This window comes from Triticum urartu, chromosome 4A (genome assembly GCF_056163025.1).
Source record: "Triticum urartu cultivar PI428250 chromosome 4A, HENAU_Tu73, whole genome shotgun sequence".
NCBI classification, from domain to species: Eukaryota; Viridiplantae; Streptophyta; class Magnoliopsida; order Poales; family Poaceae; genus Triticum; species Triticum urartu.
This window is the reverse complement of record NC_141876.1, coordinates 494,460,212-494,478,910: the sequence shown is the minus strand read 5'-3', so window position 1 is coordinate 494,478,910 and position 18,699 is coordinate 494,460,212.

The following is an 18,699-nucleotide window of genomic DNA, read 5'->3' as shown; positions in this document are numbered from 1 at the left end:
ACACTCATCTTTTCTCTATCTTCTGCCGTGGTCGGGAATTGAGCCGTGCTCAATCTCGTACCTTGCAATACAAGCAAGAACCCCTTCTTTGACTAATCCATTTTGAACTTCTTCAATATCTTGTCAAGGTACGTACTCTGTGAAAGACCAATGAGGCGTCTCGATCTATCTCTATAGATCTTGATGCCTAATATATAAGCAGCTTCTCCAAGATCCTTCATTGAAAAACACTTGTTCAAGTAGGCCTTTATGCTTTCCAAGGATTCTATATCATTTCCCATCAACAGTATGTCATCCACATACAATATGAGAAATTCTACAGAGCTCCCACTCACTTTCTTGTAAATGCAGGCTTCTCCATAAGTCTGCATAAACCCAAACGCTTTGATCATCTCATCAAAACGAATGTTCCAACTCCGAGATGCTTGCACCAGCCCATAGATCGAGCGTTGGAGCTTGCACACCTTGTCAGCATTCTTAGGATCGACAAAACCTTCCGGCTGCATCATATACAATTCTTCCTTAAGGAAACCATTAAGGAATGCCGTTTGGACGTCCATTTGCCATATCTCATAATCATAGAATGCGGCAATTGCTAACATGATTCGGACGAACTTCAGCTTCGCTACGGGTGAGAAAGTCTCATCGTAGTCAACCCCTTGAACTTGTCGATAACCCTTAGCGACAAGCTGAGCTTTATAGATGGTTACATTACCATCCGCGTCTGTCTTCTTCTTAAAGATCCATTTATTTTCTATGGCTCGCCGATCATTGGGCAAGTCAGTCAAATTCCATACTTCCTTTTCATACATGGATCCTATCTTGGATTTCATGGCTTCCAGCCATTTGTCGGAATATGGGCCCGCCATTGCTTCTTCATAATTCGAAGGTTCACCGTTGTCTAACAACATGATTTCCAGGACAGGGTTGCCGTACCACTCTGGTGCGGAACGTGTCCTTGTGGACCTACAAAGTTCAATAGCAACTTGATCTGAAGTTTCATGATCATCATCATTAACTTCCTCTCTAGTCGGTGCAGGCACCTCAGGAAAAATTTCCTGAGATGCGCCACTCTCCGGTTCAAGAGGTAATACTTCATCAAGTTCTAGTTTCCTCCCACTTATTTCTTTCAAGAGAAACTCTTTCTCTAGAAAGGATCCATTCTTGGAAACAAAGATCTTGCCTTCGGATCTGAGGTAGAAGGTATACCCAATAGTTTCTTTAGGGTATCCTATGAAGACGCATTTTTCCGACTTGGGTTCGAGCTTTTCAGGTTGAAGTTTCTTGACATAAGCATCACATCCCGAAACTTTTAGAAACGATAGCTTAGGTTTCTTCCCAAACCATAATTCATACGGTGTCGTCTCAACGGATTTCGATGGAGCCCTATTTAAAGTGAATGCGGCAGTCTCTAAAGCATAGCCGCAAAATGACAGCGGTAAATCGGTAAGAGACATCATAGATCGCACCATATCCAATAGAGTGCGATTCCGACGTTCAGACACACCATTACGCTGAGGTGTTCCAGGCGGCGTGAGTTGTGAAACTATTCCACATTTCCTTAAGTGTGTGCCAAATTCGTGACTCAAGTATTCTTCCCCATGATCTGATTGCACGAACTTGATTTTCATGTCACGTTGATTCTCAACCTCACTCTGAAATTCCTTGAACTTTTCAAAGGTCTCAGACTTGTGTTTCATTAAGTAGACATACCCATATCTACTCAAGTCATCAGTGAGGGTGAGAACATAACGATAGCCACCGCGAGCCTCAACACTCATTGGACCGCACACATCAGTATGTATGATTTCCAATAAGTTGGTTGCTCGCTCCATTGTTCCTGAGAACGGAGTCTTGGTCATTTTACCCATGAGGCATGGTTCGCACGTGTCAAATGATTCGTAATCAAGAGACTCCAAAAGTCCATCTGCATGGAGCTTCTTCATGCGTTTGACACCTATGTGACCAAGGCGGCAGTGCCACAAGTATGTGGGACTATCATTATCAACCTTACATCTTTTGGTATTCACATTATGAATATGTGTAACATTACGCTCGAGATTCATTAAGAATAAACCATTCACCAGCGGAGCATGACCATAAAACATATCTCTCATATAAATAGAACAACCATTATTCTCGGATTTAAATGAGTAGCCATCTCGAATTAAATGAGATCCTGATGCAATGTTATGCTCAAAGCTGGCACTAAACAACAATTATTGAGGTTTAAAACTAATCACGTAGGTAAATGTAGAGGCAGCGTGCTGACGGCGATCACATCGACCTTGGAACCATTCCCGATGCACATCGTCACCTCGTCCTTCGCCACTCTCCGCTTATTCCGCAGCTCCTGCTTTGAGTTACAAATGTGTGCAACCGCACCGGTATCAAATACCCAGGAGCTACTACGAGTACTGGTAAGGTACACATCAATTACATGTATATCACATATACCTTTAGTGTTGCCGACCTTCTTGTCCGCTAAGTATTTGGGGAATTTCCGCTTCCAGTGACCACTTCCCTTGCAATAAAAACACTCAGTCTCACGTTTGGGTCCATTCTTTGACTTCTTCCCGGCAGCTTGCTTACCGGGCGCGGCAACTCCCTTACCGTCCTTCTTGAAGTTCTTTTTACCCTTGCCTTTCTTGAACTTAGTGGTTTTATTCACATCAACACTTGATGTTCCTTTTTGATTTCCACCTCCGCTGATTTTAGCATTGAATATACCTCAGGAATGGTCTTTTCCGTCCCTTGCATATTGAAGTTCATCACAAAGCTCTTGTAGCTCGGTGGAAGCGACTGAAGGATTCTGTCAATGACCGTGTCATCCGGGAGATTAACTCCCAACTGAGTCAAGCGGTTATGCAACCCAGAAATTTTGAGTATGTGCTCACTGACAAAACTATTTTCCTCCATCTTACAACTGAAGAACTTGTCGGAGACTTCATATCTCTCGACCCGGGCATGAGCTTGGAAAACCATTTTCAGCTCTTCGAACATCTCATATGCTTTGTGTCGCTCAAAACGCTTTTGGATCCCCGGTTCTAAGCTGTAAAGCATGCCGCAATGAATGAGGGAGTAATCATCAGCACGTGACTGCCAAGTGTTCATAACGTCTTGGTTCTCTAGGATGGGTGCGTCACCTAGCGGTGCTTCTGGGACATAATCTTTCTTGGCAGCTATGAGGATGATCCTCAAGTTCCGGACCCAGTCTGTATAGTTGCTACCATCATCTTTCAGCTTGGTTTTCTCTAGGAACGCGTTGAAGTTGAGGGCAACATTAGCGTGGGCCATTTGATCTACAAGACATAGTGTAAAGATTTTAGTCTAAGTTCATGATAATTAAGTTCATCTAATCAAATTATTCAATGAACTCCCACTCAGATAGACATCCCTCTAGTCATCTAAGTGAAACATGATCCAAGTCAACTAGGCCGTGTTCGATCATCACGTGAGACGGACTAGTCAACATGGGTGAACATCTTCATGTTGATCGTATCTTCTATATGACTCATGCTCGACCTTTCGGTCTTCCGTGTTCCGAGGCCATGTCTGTACATGCTAGGCTCGTCAAGTCAACCTAAGTGTATTGCGTGTGTAAATCTGGCTTACACCCGTTGTATTCGAACGTTAGAATCTATCACACCCGATCATCACATGGTGCTTCGAAACAACGAACCTTCGCAACGGTGCACAGTTAGGGGGAACACTTTCTTGAAATTATTACGAGGGATCATCTTATTTAAGCTACCGTTGTTCTAAGCAAATAAGATGCAAAACATGATAAACATCACATGCAATCAAATAGTGACATGATATGGCCATTATCATTTGCTCCTTTTGATCTCCATCTTCGGGGCTCCATGATCATCGTTGTCACCGGCATGACACCATGATCTCCATCATCATGATCTCCATCCTCGTGTCTTCTTGAAGTTGTCTCGTCATCTATTGCTTCTACTACTATGGTTAACGCTTTAGCAATAAAGTTAAGTAATTACATGATGTTTATGTTGACACGCAGGTCATAAATAAATAAAGACAACTCCTATGGCTCCTGCCGGTTGTCATACTCATCGACATGCAAGTCGTGATTCCTATTACAAGAACAACATCAATCTCATACATCACATATATCATTCATCACATCCTTTTGGTCATATCACATCACATGGCACATGCTGCAAAAACAAGTTAGACGTCCTCTAATTGTTGTTGCAAGTTTTTTATGTGGCTGCTATAGGTTTCTAGCAAAAACGTTTCTTACCTACGCCAAAACCACAACGGGATATGCCAATTTCTATTTACCCTTCATAAGGACCCTTTTCATCGAATCCGATCCGACTAAAGTGGGAGAGACAGACACCGCCAGCCACCTTATGCAACTAGTGCATGTCAATCGGTGGAACCAGTCTCACGTAAGAATACGTGTAAGGTCGGTCCAGGCTGCTTCATCCCACGATACAGCCGAATCAAGATAAGACCAGTAACGGCAAGCAAATTGACAATATCCACGCCCACAACTGCTTTGTGTTCTACTCGTGCATAGAAACTACGCATAGACCTAGCTCATGATGCCACTGTTGGGGAATGTAGCAGAATTTTAAAAAAATTCTACGCATCACAAAGATCAATCTATGGAGTCATCTAGCAACGAGGAGAGGGGTGTGCATCTACATACCCTTGTAGATCGCGCGCGAAAGCGTTCAAGAGAATGGGGTTGATGGAGCCGTACTCGTCGTGATCCAAATCACCGATGACCTAGCGCCGAACGGTTATTGACCCCAGGGGGCGGCAGCCAAGGGGGTTGGAGTGCCCCCCAAGCCAAGTGGGGCGCCCCCACCCCTAGGGTTTCCAACCCTAGGCGCAGGGGGAGGCCCAAGGGCGGCGCACCAGCCCACTAGGGGCTGGTTCCCCTCCCACTTCAGCCCATGGGGCCCTCCGGGATAGGTGGCCCCACCCGATGGACCCCCGGGACCCTTCCGGTGGTCCCGGTACAATACCAATTACCCCCGAAACTTTCCCGATGGCCGAAACTTGACTTCCTATATATAAATCTTCACCTCCGGACCATTCCGGAACTCCTCGTGACGTCCGGAATCTCATCCGGGACTCTGAACAACTTTCGGGTTACCGTATACTAATATCTCAACAACCCTAGCGTCACCGAACCTTAAGTGTGTAGACCCTACGAGTTCGGGAGACACGCAGACATGACTGAGACGACTCTCCGGTCAATAACCAACGGCGGGATCTGGATACCCATGTTGGCTCCCACATGCTCCTCGATGATCTCATCGGATGAACCACGATGTCGAGGATTCAATCAATCCCGTATACAATTCCCTTTGTCAATGGGTATGTTACTTGACCGAGACTCGATTGTCGGTATCCCAATACCTCGTTCAATCTCGTTACCGGCAAGTCACTTTACTCGTACCGTAATGCATGATCCCATGATCAACCACTTGGTCACATTGAGGTCATTATGATGATGCATTACCGAGTGGGCCCAGAGATACCTCTCCGTCATACGGAGTGACAAATCCCAGTCTCAATTCGTGCCAACCCAACAGACACTTTCAGAGATACCCGTAGTGTACCTTTATAGTCACCCAGTTACGTTGTGATGTTTGGCACACCCAAAGCACTCCTACGGTATCCGGGAGTTGCACAATCTCATGGTCTAAGGAAATGATACTTGACATTCGAAAAAGCTATAGCAAACGAACTACACAATCTTTGAGCTATGCTTAGGATTGGGTCTTGTCCATCACATCATTCTCCTAATGATGTGATCCCGTTATCAATGACATCCAATGTCCATAGTCAGGAAACCATGACTATCTTTTGATCAACGAGCTACTCAACTAGAGGCTCACTAGGGCCATGTTGTGGTCTATGTATTCACACATGTATTACGATTTCTGGATAACACAATTATAGCATGAACAATAGACAATTATCATGAACAAAGAAATATAATAATAACCATTTTATTATTGCCTCTAGGGCATATTTCCAACAGTCTCCCACTTGCACTAGAGTCAATAGTCTAGTTACATTGTGATGAATTGAACACCCATGTAGTTCTGGTGCTGATCATGTTTTGCTCTAGGGAGAGGTTTAGTCAATGGATCTGCCACATTCAGGTCCATATGTACTTTACAAATATCTATGTCTCCATTTTGAACACTTTCACGAATGGAGTTGAAGTGACGCTTGATATGCCTGGTCTTCCTGTGAAACCTGGGCTCCTTGGCAAGGGCAATAGCTCCAGTGTTGTCACAGAAGAGAGTCATCGGGCCCGACGCATTGGGTATGATTCCTAGGTCGGTAATGAAGTCCTTCACCCAGATTACCTCTTGTGCTGCCTCCGAGGTTGCCATGTACTCCGCTTCACATGTAGATCCCGCCACAACGCTTTGCTTGCAACTGCACCAGCTTACTGCCCCACCATTCAAAATATACATGTATCCGGTTTGTGACTTAGAGTCATCCAGATCTGTGTCGAAGCTAGCATCGACGTAACCCTTTACGACGAGCTCTTCGTCACCTCCATAAACGAGAAACATATCCTTAGTCCTCTTCAGGTACTTCAGGATATTCTTGACCGCTGTCTAGTGTTCCATGTCGGGATTACTTTGGTACCATCCTACCAAACTTACGGCAAGGTTTACATCAGGTCTGGTACACAGCATAGCATACATGATAGACCCTATGGCCGAGGCATAGGGGACGACACTCATCTTTTCTCTATCTTCTGCCGTGGTCGGGAATTGAGTCGTGCTCAATCTCGTACCTTGTAATACAGGCAAGAACCCCTTCTTTGACTGATCCATTTTGAACTTCTTCAATATCTTGTCAAGGTACGTACTCTGTGAAAGACCAATGAGGCGTCTCGATCTATCTCTATAGATCTTGATGCCTAATATATAAGCAGCTTCTCCAAGATCCTTCATTGAAAAACACTTGTTCAAGTAGGCCTTTATGCTTTCCAAGAATTCTATATCATTTCCCATCAACAGTATGTCATCCACATACAATATGAGAAATGCTACAGAGCTCCCACTCACTTTCTTGTAAATGCAGGCTTCTCCATAAGTCTGCATAAACCCAAACGCTTTGATCATCTCATCAAAACGAATGTTCCAACTCTGAGATGCTTGCACCAGCCCATAGATCGAGCGTTGGAGCTTGCAGACCTTGTCAGCATTCTTAGGATCGAAAAAACCTTCCGGCTGCATCATATACAATTCTTCCTTAAGGAAACCATTAAGGAATGCCGTTTTGACATCCATTTGCCATATCTCATAATCATAGAATGCGGCAATTGCTAACATGATTCGGACGGACTTCATCTTCGCTACGGGTGAGAAAGTCTCATCGTAGTCAACCCCTTGAACTTGTCGATAACCCTTAGCGACAAGCCGAGCTTTATAGATGGTTACATTACCATCCGCGTCTGTCTTCTTCTTAAAGATCCATTTATTTTCTATGGCTCGCCGATCATCAGGAAAGTTAGTCAAAGTCAATACTTCGTTTTCATACATGGATCCTATCTCGGATTTCATGGCTTCCAGCCATTTGTCGGAATCTGGGCCCGCCATTGCTTCTTCATAGTTCGAAGGTTCACCTTTGTCTAACAACATGATTTCCAGGATAGGGTTGTCGTACCACTCTGGTGCGGAACGTGTCCTTGTGGACCTACAAAGTTCAGTAGCAACTTGATCTGAAGTTTCATGATCATCATCATTAACTTCCTCTCTAGTCGGCGCAGGCACCTCAGGAACAATTTCCTGAGGTGCGCCACTCTCCGGTTCAAGAGGTAATACTTCATCAAGTTCTACTTTCCTCCCACTTATTCCTTCCGAGAGAAACTCTTTCTCTAGAAAGGATCCATTCTTGGAAACAAAGATCTTGCCTTCAGAACTGAGGTAGAAGGTATACCCAATAGTTTCTTTAGGGTATCCTATGAAGACGCATTTTTCCGACTTGGGTTCGAGCTTTTCAGGTTGAAGTTTCTTGACATAAGCATCACATCCCCAAACTTTTAGAAACGACAGCTTAGGTTTCTTCCCAAACCATAATTCATACGGTGTCGTCTCAACGGATTTCGATGGAGCCCTATTTAAAGTGAATGTGGCAGTATCTAAAGCATAGCCCCAAAATGACAGCGGTAAATCGGTAAGAGACATCATAGATCGCACCATATCCAATAGAGTGCGATTACGACGTTCGGACACACCATTACGCTGAGGTGTTCCAAGCGGCGTGAGTTGTGAAACTATTCCACATTTCCTTAAGTGTGTGCCAAATTCGTGACTCAAGTATTCTCCCCCGTGATCTGATCGCAAGAACTTGATTTTCATGTCACGTTGATTCTCAACGTCACTCTGAAATTCCTTGAACTTTTCAAAGGTCTCAGACTTGTGTTTCATTAAGTAGACATACCCATATCTACTCAAGTCATCAGTGAGGGTGAGAACATAACGATAGCCACCGCGAGCCTCAACACTCATTGGACCGCACACATCAGTATGTATGATTTCCAATAAGTTGGTTGCTCGCTCCATTGTTCCTGAGAATGGAGTCTTGGTCATTTTACCCATGAGGCATGGTTCGCACGTGTCAAATGATTCGTAATCAAAAGACTCCAAAAGTCCATCTGCATGGAGCTTCTTCATGCGTTTGACACCTATGTGACCAAGGCGGCAGTGCCACAAGTATGTGGGACTATCATTATCAACCTTACATATTTTGGTATTCACACTATGAATATGTGTAACATTACGCTCGAGATTCATTAAGAATAAACCATTCACCAGTGGAGCGTGACCATAAAACATATCTCTCATATAAATAGAACAACCATTATTCTCGGATTTAAATGAGTAGCCATCTCGAATTAAACGAGATCCTGATACAATGTTCATGCTCAAAGCTGGCACTAAATAACAATTATTGAGGTTTAAAACTAATCCCGTAGGTAAATGTAGCAGCGTGCCGACGGCGATCACATCGACCTTGGAACCATTGCCGACGCGCATCGTCACCTCGTCCTTCGCCAGTCTCCGCTTATTCCGCAGCTCCTGCTTTGAGTTAAAATCTGAGCAACCACACCGGTATCAAATACCCAGGAGCTACTACGAGTACTGGTAAGGTACACATCAATTACATGTATATCACATATACCTTTAGTGTTGCCAGCCTTCTTGTCCGCTAAGTATTTGGGGCAGTTCCGCTTCCAGTGACCACTTCCATTGCAATAAAAACACTCAGTCTCACGTTTGGGTCCATTCTTTGACTTCTTCCCGGCAGCTTGCTTATCGGGCGCGGCAACTCCCTTGTCGTCCTTCTTGAAGTTCTTTTTACCCTTGCCTTTCTTGAACTTAGTGGTTTTATTCACCATCAACACTTGATGTTCCTTTTTGATTTCCACCTCCGCTGATTTCAGCATTGAATATACCTCAGGAATGGTCTTTTCCATCCCCTGCATATTGAAGTTCATCACAAAGCTCTTGTAGCTCGGTGGAAGCGACTGAAGGATTCTGTCAATGACCACATCATCTGAGAGATTAACTCCCAGCTGAGTCAAGCGGTTATGCAACCCAGACATTTGAGTATGTGCTCACTGACAGAACGATTTTCCTCCATCTTACAACTGAAGAACTTGTTAGAGACTTCATATCTCTCAACCTGGGCATGAGCTTGGAAAACCATTTTCAGCTCTTTGAACATCTCATATGCTCTGTGTCGCTCAAAACGCTTTTGGAGCCCCGGTTCTAAGCTGTAAAGCATGCCGCACTGAACGAGGGAGTAATCATCAGCACGTGACTGCCAAGCGTTCATAACGTCTTGGTTCTCTGGGATGGGTGCGTCACCTAGCAGTGCTTCTAGGACATAATCTTTCTTGGCAGCTATGAGGATGATCCTCAAGTTCCGGACCCAGTCTGTATAGTTGCTGCCATCATCTTTCAGCTTGGTTTTTTCTACGAACGCGTTGAAGTTGAGAGCAACATTAGCATGGGCCATTTGATCTACAAGACATAGTGTAAAGATTTTAGACTAAGTTCATGATAATTAAGTTCATCTAATCAAATTATTCAATGAACTCCCACTCAGATAGACATTCCTCTAGTCATCTAAGTGAAACATGATCCAAGTCAACTAGGCCGTGTCCGATCATCACGTGAGACGGACTAGTCAACATCGGTGAACATCTTCATGTTGATCGTATCTTCTATACGACTCATGCTCGACCTTTCGGTCTTCCGTGTTCCGAGGCCATGTCTGTACATGCTAGGCTCGTCAAGTCAACCTAAGTGTATTGCGTGTGTAAATCTAGCTTACACCCGTTGTATTCGAACGTTAGAATCTATCACACCCGATCATCACGTGGTGCTTCGAAACAACGAACCTTCGCAATGGTGCACAGTTAGGGGGAACACTTTCTTGAAATTATTACGAGGGATCATCTTATTTAAGCTACCGTCGTTCTAAGAAAATAAGATGCAAAACATGATAAACATCATATGCAATCAAATAGTGACATGATATGGCCATTATCATTTGCTCCTTTTGATCTCCATCTTCGGGGCTCCATGATCATCGTTGTCACCGGCATGACACCATGATCTCCATCATCGTGTCTTCGTGAAGTTGTCTCGTCATCTATTACTTCTACTACTATGGCTAACGCTTTAGCAATAAAGTAAAGTAATTACATGACGTTTATGTTGACATGCAGGTCATAAATAAATAAAGACAACTCCTATGGCTCCTGCCGGTTGTCATACTCATCGACATGCAAGTCGTGATTCCTATTACAAGAACATGATCAATCTCATACATCACATATATCATTCATCACATCCTTTTGGCAATATCACATCACACGGCACATGCTGCAAAAACAAGTTAGACGTCCTCTAATTGTTGTTGCAAGTTTTTTACGTGGCTGCTATAGGTTTCTAGCAAGAACGTTTCTTACCTACGCCAAAACCACAACGGGATATGCCAATTTGTATTTACCCTTCATAAGGACCCTTTTCATCGAATCCGATCCGACTAAAGTGGGAGAGACAGACACCCGCCAGCCACCTTATGCAACTAGTGCATGTCAATCGGTGGAACCAGTCTCACGTAAGCGTACGTGTAAGGTCGGTCCGGGCTGCTTCATCCCACGATGCCGCCGAATCAAGATAAGACCAGTAACGGCAAGCAAATTGACAATATCCACGCCGACAACTGCTTTGTGTTCTACTCGTGCATAGAAACTACGCATAGACCTAGCTCATGATGCCACTATTAGGGAACGTAGAAGAATTTTAAAAAAATTCTTCGCATCACCAAGATCAATCTATGGAGTCATCTAGCAACGAGGGAGAGGGTAGTGCATCTACATACCCTTGTAGATCGCGCGCGGAAGCGTTCAAGAGAACGGGGTTGATGGAGTCGTAGTCGTCGTGATCCAAATCACCGATGACCTAGCGCCGAACGGTTATTGACCCCTAGGGGGCGCCGGCCCTAGGAGATGCAATCTCCAAGGGGGGGCGGCCAAGGGGGTTGGAGTGCCCCCCAAGCCAAGTGGGGCGCCCCCCACCCCTAGGGTTTCCAACCCTAGGCGCAGGGGGAGGCCCAAGGGCGGCGCACCAGCCCACTAGGGGCTGGTTCCCCTCCCACTTCAGCCCATGGGGCCCTCTGGGATAGGTGGCCCCACCCGGTGGACCCTCGGGACCCTTCTGGTGGTCCCGGTACAATACCAATTACCCCCGAAACTTTCCCGATGGCCGAAACTTGACTTCCTGTATATAAATCTTCACCTCCGGACCATTCCGGAACTCCTCGTGACATCCGGGATCTCATCCGGGACTCCGAACAACTTTCGGGTTATCGTATAATAATATCCCACATGCTCCTCAATGATCTCATCGGATGAACCACGATGTCGAGGATTCAATCAATCCCGTATACAATTCCCTTTGTCAATCGGTACGTTACTTGCCCGAGACTCGATCGTCGGTATCCCAATACCTCGTTCAATCTCGTTACCGGCAAGTCACTTTACTCGTACCGTAATGCATGATCCCGTGATCAACCACTTGGTCACATTGAGCTCATTATGATGATGCATTACCAAGTGGGCCCAGAGATACCTCTCCGTCATACGGAGTGACAAATCCCAGTCTCGATTCGTGCCAACCCAACAGACACTTTCGGAGATACCCGTAGTGTACCTTTATAGTCACCCAGTTACATTGTGATGTTTGGCACACCCAAAGCACTCCTACGGTATCCGGGAGTTGCACAATCTCATGGTCTAAGGAAATGATACTTGACATTAGGAAAAGCTATAGCAAACGAACTACACGATCTTTGAGCTATGCTTAGGATTGGGTCTTGTCCATCACATCATTCTCCTAATGATGTGATCCTGTTATCAATGACATCCAATGTCCATAGTCAGGAAACCATGACTATCTTTTGATCAACGAGCTAGTCAACTAGAGGCTCACTAGGGACGTGTTGTGGTCTATGTATTCACACATGTATTACGATTTCCGGATAACACAATTATAGCATGAACAATAGACAATTATCATGAACAAAGAAATATAATAATAACCATTTTATTATTGCCTCTAGGGCATATTTCCAATAGGCTTCTCTCAAGATAGCATAAGTATTACGGTGGGTGAACAAATTACTGTTGAGCAATTGATAGAAAAACGAATAATTATGAGAATATATAGGCATGATCATGTATATAGGCATCACGTCCGAGACAAGTAGACCGACTCCCGCCTGCATCTACTACTATTACTCCACACATTGACCGCTATCCATCATGCATCTAGAGTATTAAGTTCATATGAACAGAGTAACGCCTTAAGCAAGATGACATGATGTTGAGGGATAAACTCACGAAGGTGGAGGGCACGCCCCCCTGCCTCGTGGTTGCCTCGTTGATTGCTTGATGTCCACTCCAAGTCTCCTGGATCATGTTATTTCCAAAAATAACGCTCCCGAAGGTTTCATTCCATTTGGACTCCGTCTGATATTCCTTTTCGGCAAAACTCTAAAATAGGCAAAAAAACAACAATTTGGGTTGGGCCTCCAGTTAATAGGTTAGTCCCAAAAACAATACAAAAGTGTAAAAATAAGCCCATTAACATCCAAAATAGATAATATAATAGCATGGAGCAATCAGAAATTATAGATACGTTGGAGACGTATCAAGCATCCCCAAGCTTAATTCCTGCTCGTCCTCGAGTAGGTAAATGATAAAATGGAATTTTTGATGTGGAATGCTTCCCAACATATTTCTCAATGTAATTTTTCTTTATTGTGGCATGAATGTTCAGATCCGAAAGATTCAAGATAAAAGTTTAATATTGACATAGAAATAATAATACTTCAAGCATACTAACTAAGCAATCATGTCTTCTCAAAATAACATGGCCAAAGAAAGTTATCCCTACAAAATCATATAGTCTGGCTATGCTCTATCTTCATCACACAAAATATTAAATCATGCACAACCCCGATGACAAGCCAAGCAATTGTTTCATACTTTTGATGTTCTCAAACTTTTTCAATCTTCGTGCAATATATGAGCGTGAGCCATGGATATAGCACTATGGTGGAATAGAATGGTGATTGTGGAGAAGACAAAAAAGAGAATATAGTCTCACATCAACTAGGCATATCAACGGGCTATGGAGATGCCCATCAATAGATATCAATGTGAGTGAGTAGGGATTGCCATGCAACAGATGCACTAGAGCTATAAGTGTATGAAAGCTCAACAAAAGAAACTAAATGGGTGTGCATCCAACTTGCTTGCTCATGAAGACCTTGGGCAATTTGAGGAAGCCCATCATTGTAATATACAAGCCAAGTTCTATAATGTAAAATTCCCACAAGTTTATGAAAGTGACAACATAGGAGACTCTCTATCATGAAGATCATGGTGCTACTTTGAAGCACAAGTGTGGAAAAAGGATAGTAACATTGTCCCTTCCCTCTTTTTCTCACATTTTTCTTTTTTATTTGGGCCTTCTTCTTTTTTTGGCCTCTTTTTTTTCTTTTTTTTTCTTCCGGAGTCTCATCCCAGCTTGTGGGGGAATCATAGTCTCCATCATCCTTTCCTCACTGGGACAATGCTCTAATAATGATGATCATCACACTTCTTTTTACTTACAACTCAAGAATTACAACTCAATACTTAGAGCAAAATATAACTCTATGTGAATGCCTCCGGCGCTGTACCGGGATATGCTATGAATCAAGAGTGACATGTATGAAAGAATTATGAACGGTGGCTTTGCCACTAATACAATGTCAACTACATGATCATGCAAAGCAATATGACAATGATGAAGCGTGTCATATCAAACGGAACGGTGGAAAGTTGTATGGCAATATATCTCGGAATGGCTATGGAAATGCCATAATAGGTAGGTATGGTGGCTGTTTTGAGGAAGGTATATGGTGGGTTTATGGTACCGGCAAAAGTTGCGCGGTACTAGAGAGGCTAGCAAATGTGGAAGGGTGAGGGTGCGTCTAATCCATGGACTCAACATTAGTCATAAAGAACTCACATACTTATTGCAAAAATCTATTAGTTATCGAAACAAAGTACTACGTGCATGCTCCTAGGGGGATAGATTGGTAGGAAAAGACCATCACTCGTCCCCAACCGCCACTCATAAGGAAGGCAATCAATAAATAAATCATGCTCTGACTTCATCACATAATGGTTCACCATACGTGCATGCTACGGGAATCACAAACTTCAACACAAGTATTTCTCAAATTCACAACTACTCAACTAGCATGACTGTAATATTACCATATCCATATCTCAAAACAATCATCAAGTATCAAACTTCTCTTAGTATTCAATGCACTTACATGAAAGTTTCTATTATTGCCATGCTGTTCTAAAGGACTCTCAAAATAATATAAGTGAAGCATGAGAGATCAATTATTTCTATAAAATAGAACCACCGCCATTCTCTAAAAGATATAAGTGAAGCACTAGAGCAAAAACCATATAGCTCAAAAGATATAAGTGAAGCACTAGAGCAAAAACTATATAGCTCAAAAGATATAAGTGAAGCACATAGAGTATTCTAGTAAATTCCAATTCATGTGTGTCTCTCTCAAAAGGTGTGTACAGCAAGGATGATTGTGGTAAACTAAAAATCAAAGACTCAAATCATACAAGACACTCCAAGAAAAACACATATCATGTGGCGAATAAAAATATAGCTCCAAGTAAAGTTACCATGAACGAAGACAAAAGAGGGGATGCCTTCTGGGGCATCCCCAAGCTTAGGCTTTTTGTTGTCCTTGTATTTTACCTTGGGGTTCCATGGGCATCCCCAATCTTAGGCTCTTTCCACTCCTTGTTCCATAATCCATCAAATCTTTACCCAAAACTTGAAAACTTCACAACACAAAACTTAAATAGAAAATCTCGTGAGCTCTGCTAGCGAAAGAAAACAAAACACCACTTCAAGGTACTGTAATGAACTCATTCTTTATTTATATTGGTGTTAAACCTACTGTATTACAACGTCTCTATGGTTTATAAACTCTTTTACTAGCCATAGATTCATGAAAATAAGCAAACAACACACAAAAAACAGAATGTGTCAAAAACAGAACAGTCTGTAGTAATCTGTGGCTAACGCAAAATTATGGAACCCAAAAAATTCTAAAATAAATTTCTGGACGTGAGGAATTTATCTATTAATCATCTTCAAAAAGAATTAACTAAATAACACTCTCCAATAAAAAATGGCAGCAATTCTCATGAGCGTTAAAGTTTCTGTTTTTTTACAGCAAGATTAGAAAGAATTTCCCCAAGTCTTCCCAACGGTTCTACTTGGCACAAACACTAATTAAACACAAAAAAACACAACCAAAACATAGGCTAGATAAATTATTTATTACTAAACAGGATCAAAAAGCAAGGAATAAAAATAAAATTGGGTTGCCTCCCAACAAGCGCTATCGTTTAACGCCCCTAGCTAGGCATAAAAGCAAAGATAGATCTAGGTATTGCCATCTTTGGTAGGCAATCCATAAGTGTCTCTCATAATAGATTCATATGGTAATTTAACTTTATTTCTAGGGAAGTGTTCCATGCCTTTTCTTAATGGAAACTGGAATTTAATATTCCCTTCCTTCATATCAATAATTGCACCAATCGTTCTAAGGAAACGTCTACCAAGAATAATAGGACATGAAGGATTGCAATATATATCAAGAACAATGAAATCTACGGGCACATAATTCCTATTTGAAACAATAATAACATCATATATCTTTCCCATAGGTTTCTTAATAGTGGAATCCGCAAGGTGCAAGTTTAAAGAACAATCATCAAATTCACGGAAACCTAGCAAATCACACAAAGTTTTTGGAATCGTGGAAACACTAGCACCCAAATCAGACAAAGCATAGCACTCATGATCTTTAATTTTTGTTTTAATAGTGTTTCCCACTCATCATAAAGTTTTCTAGGGATAGAAACTTTCAACTCAAGTTTTTCTTCATAAGATTGCATCAAAGCATCAACGATATGTTTAGTAAAAGCTTTATTTTGACTATAAGCATGAGGAGAATTTAGCACGGATTACAACAAGGAAATACAATCTATCAAAGAGAAATTATCATAATTAAATTCCTTGAAATCCAAGATAGTGGGTTCGTTGCTATTTAAAGTTTTAACCTCTTCAATCCCACTTTTAATTTTTTTTGCATCAAGATCTAAAAACTCTGAATCATTGGGATGCCTTCTAACTAAAGTTGACTCATCTCCAGTCCCATCATTATCAAGATTAATATTGTAAAAAAAAGATTTAATAGGGGACACATCAATTACTTTTAGATCTTTATCCTTATTATCATGAAAACTAGAAGAACACGCTTTCACAAAGCAATCTCTCTTAGCACGCATCCTAGCGGTTCTTTTTTTCACTCATCAATGGAAATTCTCATGGCTTTGAGAGACTCATTGATATCATGCTTAGGTGGAATAGATCTAAGTTTCAAAGAATCAACATCAAGAGAAATTCTATCCACATTCCTAGCCAACTCATCAATCTTAAGCAATTTTTCTTCAGTCAAAGCATTGAAACTCTTTTGCGAACTAATAAATTCTTTAATATTAGATTCAAAATCAAAGGGCATCTTATTATAATTTCCATAAGAATTGTTGTAGGAATTACCATAATTATTAGAGGAATTACTAGGAAACGGCCTAGGATTAAAGTTACCAAAATTGTTCCTACCAACAAAATTCACATCCATAGATTCATTATTATTCTCAATCAAAGTAGACAAAGGCATATCATTAGGATCAGTAGGAGCACTCTTATTAGCAAACAATTTCATAAGTTCATCCATCTTTCCACTCAAAACATTAATCTCTTCAATTGCATGCACTTTTTTACTAGTAGATCTTTCCGTGTGCCATTGAGAATAATTAACCATAATATTATCTTGGAGTTTGGTAGCTTCTCCTAAAGTGATTCCCATAAAAGTGCCTCCTGCGGCCGAATCTAAAAGATTTCTAGAAGAAAAATTCAATCCGGCATAAAATTTTTGTATAATCATCTATGAAGTCAAACCATGTGTAGGGCAATTACGTATCATTAATTTCATCCTCTGCCAAGCTTGTGCAACATGTTCATGATCAAGTTGCTTAAAATTCATAATATCGTTTCTAAGAGAGATGATCTTAGCAGGAGGAAAATACTTAGAGATAAAAGCATCTTTGCACTTATTCCAAGAATCAATACTATTTTTAGGTAAAGACGAAAACCAAGCTTTAGCACAATCTCTAAGTGAAAACGGAAATAGCTTAAGTTTAACAATATCGTTGTCCACATATTTCTTCTTTTGCATATCACACAAATCAAGATGGGTAGCGGCATCTTCACTAGGAAGGCCAGAAAACGGATCTTTCATGACAAGATTCAGCAAAGCAGTATTAATTTCACAAGATTCAACATCGGTAAGAGGAGAAAACGGAGTGCTAATAAAATCATTATTGTTGGTATTGGCAAAGTCACACAATTTAGTACTATCTTGAGCCATCATGACAAGCAAGCAATCCAACACACAAGCAAACAGGAAGCGGGCAAAAGAGGCAAATTGGGAAAGAGAAGGGGAAGGAAAAGAGAGGGTGGATAAAACGGCAAGGGAGGAGTGGGGGAGAGGAAAACGCGAGGCAAATGGCAAATAATGTAATGCGAAGGATAAGAGTTGTGATGGGTACTTGGTATGTCTTGACTTGGCGTAGATCTCCCCGGCAACGGCGCCAGAAATCCTTCTTGCTACCTCTTGAGCACTGTGTTGGTTTTCCCTTGAAGAGGAAAGGGTGATGAAGTAGAGCAGCGTAAGTATTTCCCTCAGTTTTTGAGAACCAAGGTATCAATCCAGTAAGAGACCACGCGCGAGTCACCTCGTACCTACACACACAAATAAGAACCTCGCAACCAACGCGATAAAGGCGTTGTCAATCCCTTCACGACCACTTGCAAGAGTGAGATTTGATAGAGATGATAATAATAAGATAAATATTTTTGGTATTTTTATGATATAGATTGAAAGTAAATAAAGCAAAATAAACAGCGCCAGAAATAACTTGTTGACGGGAGATTAATATGATGGAAA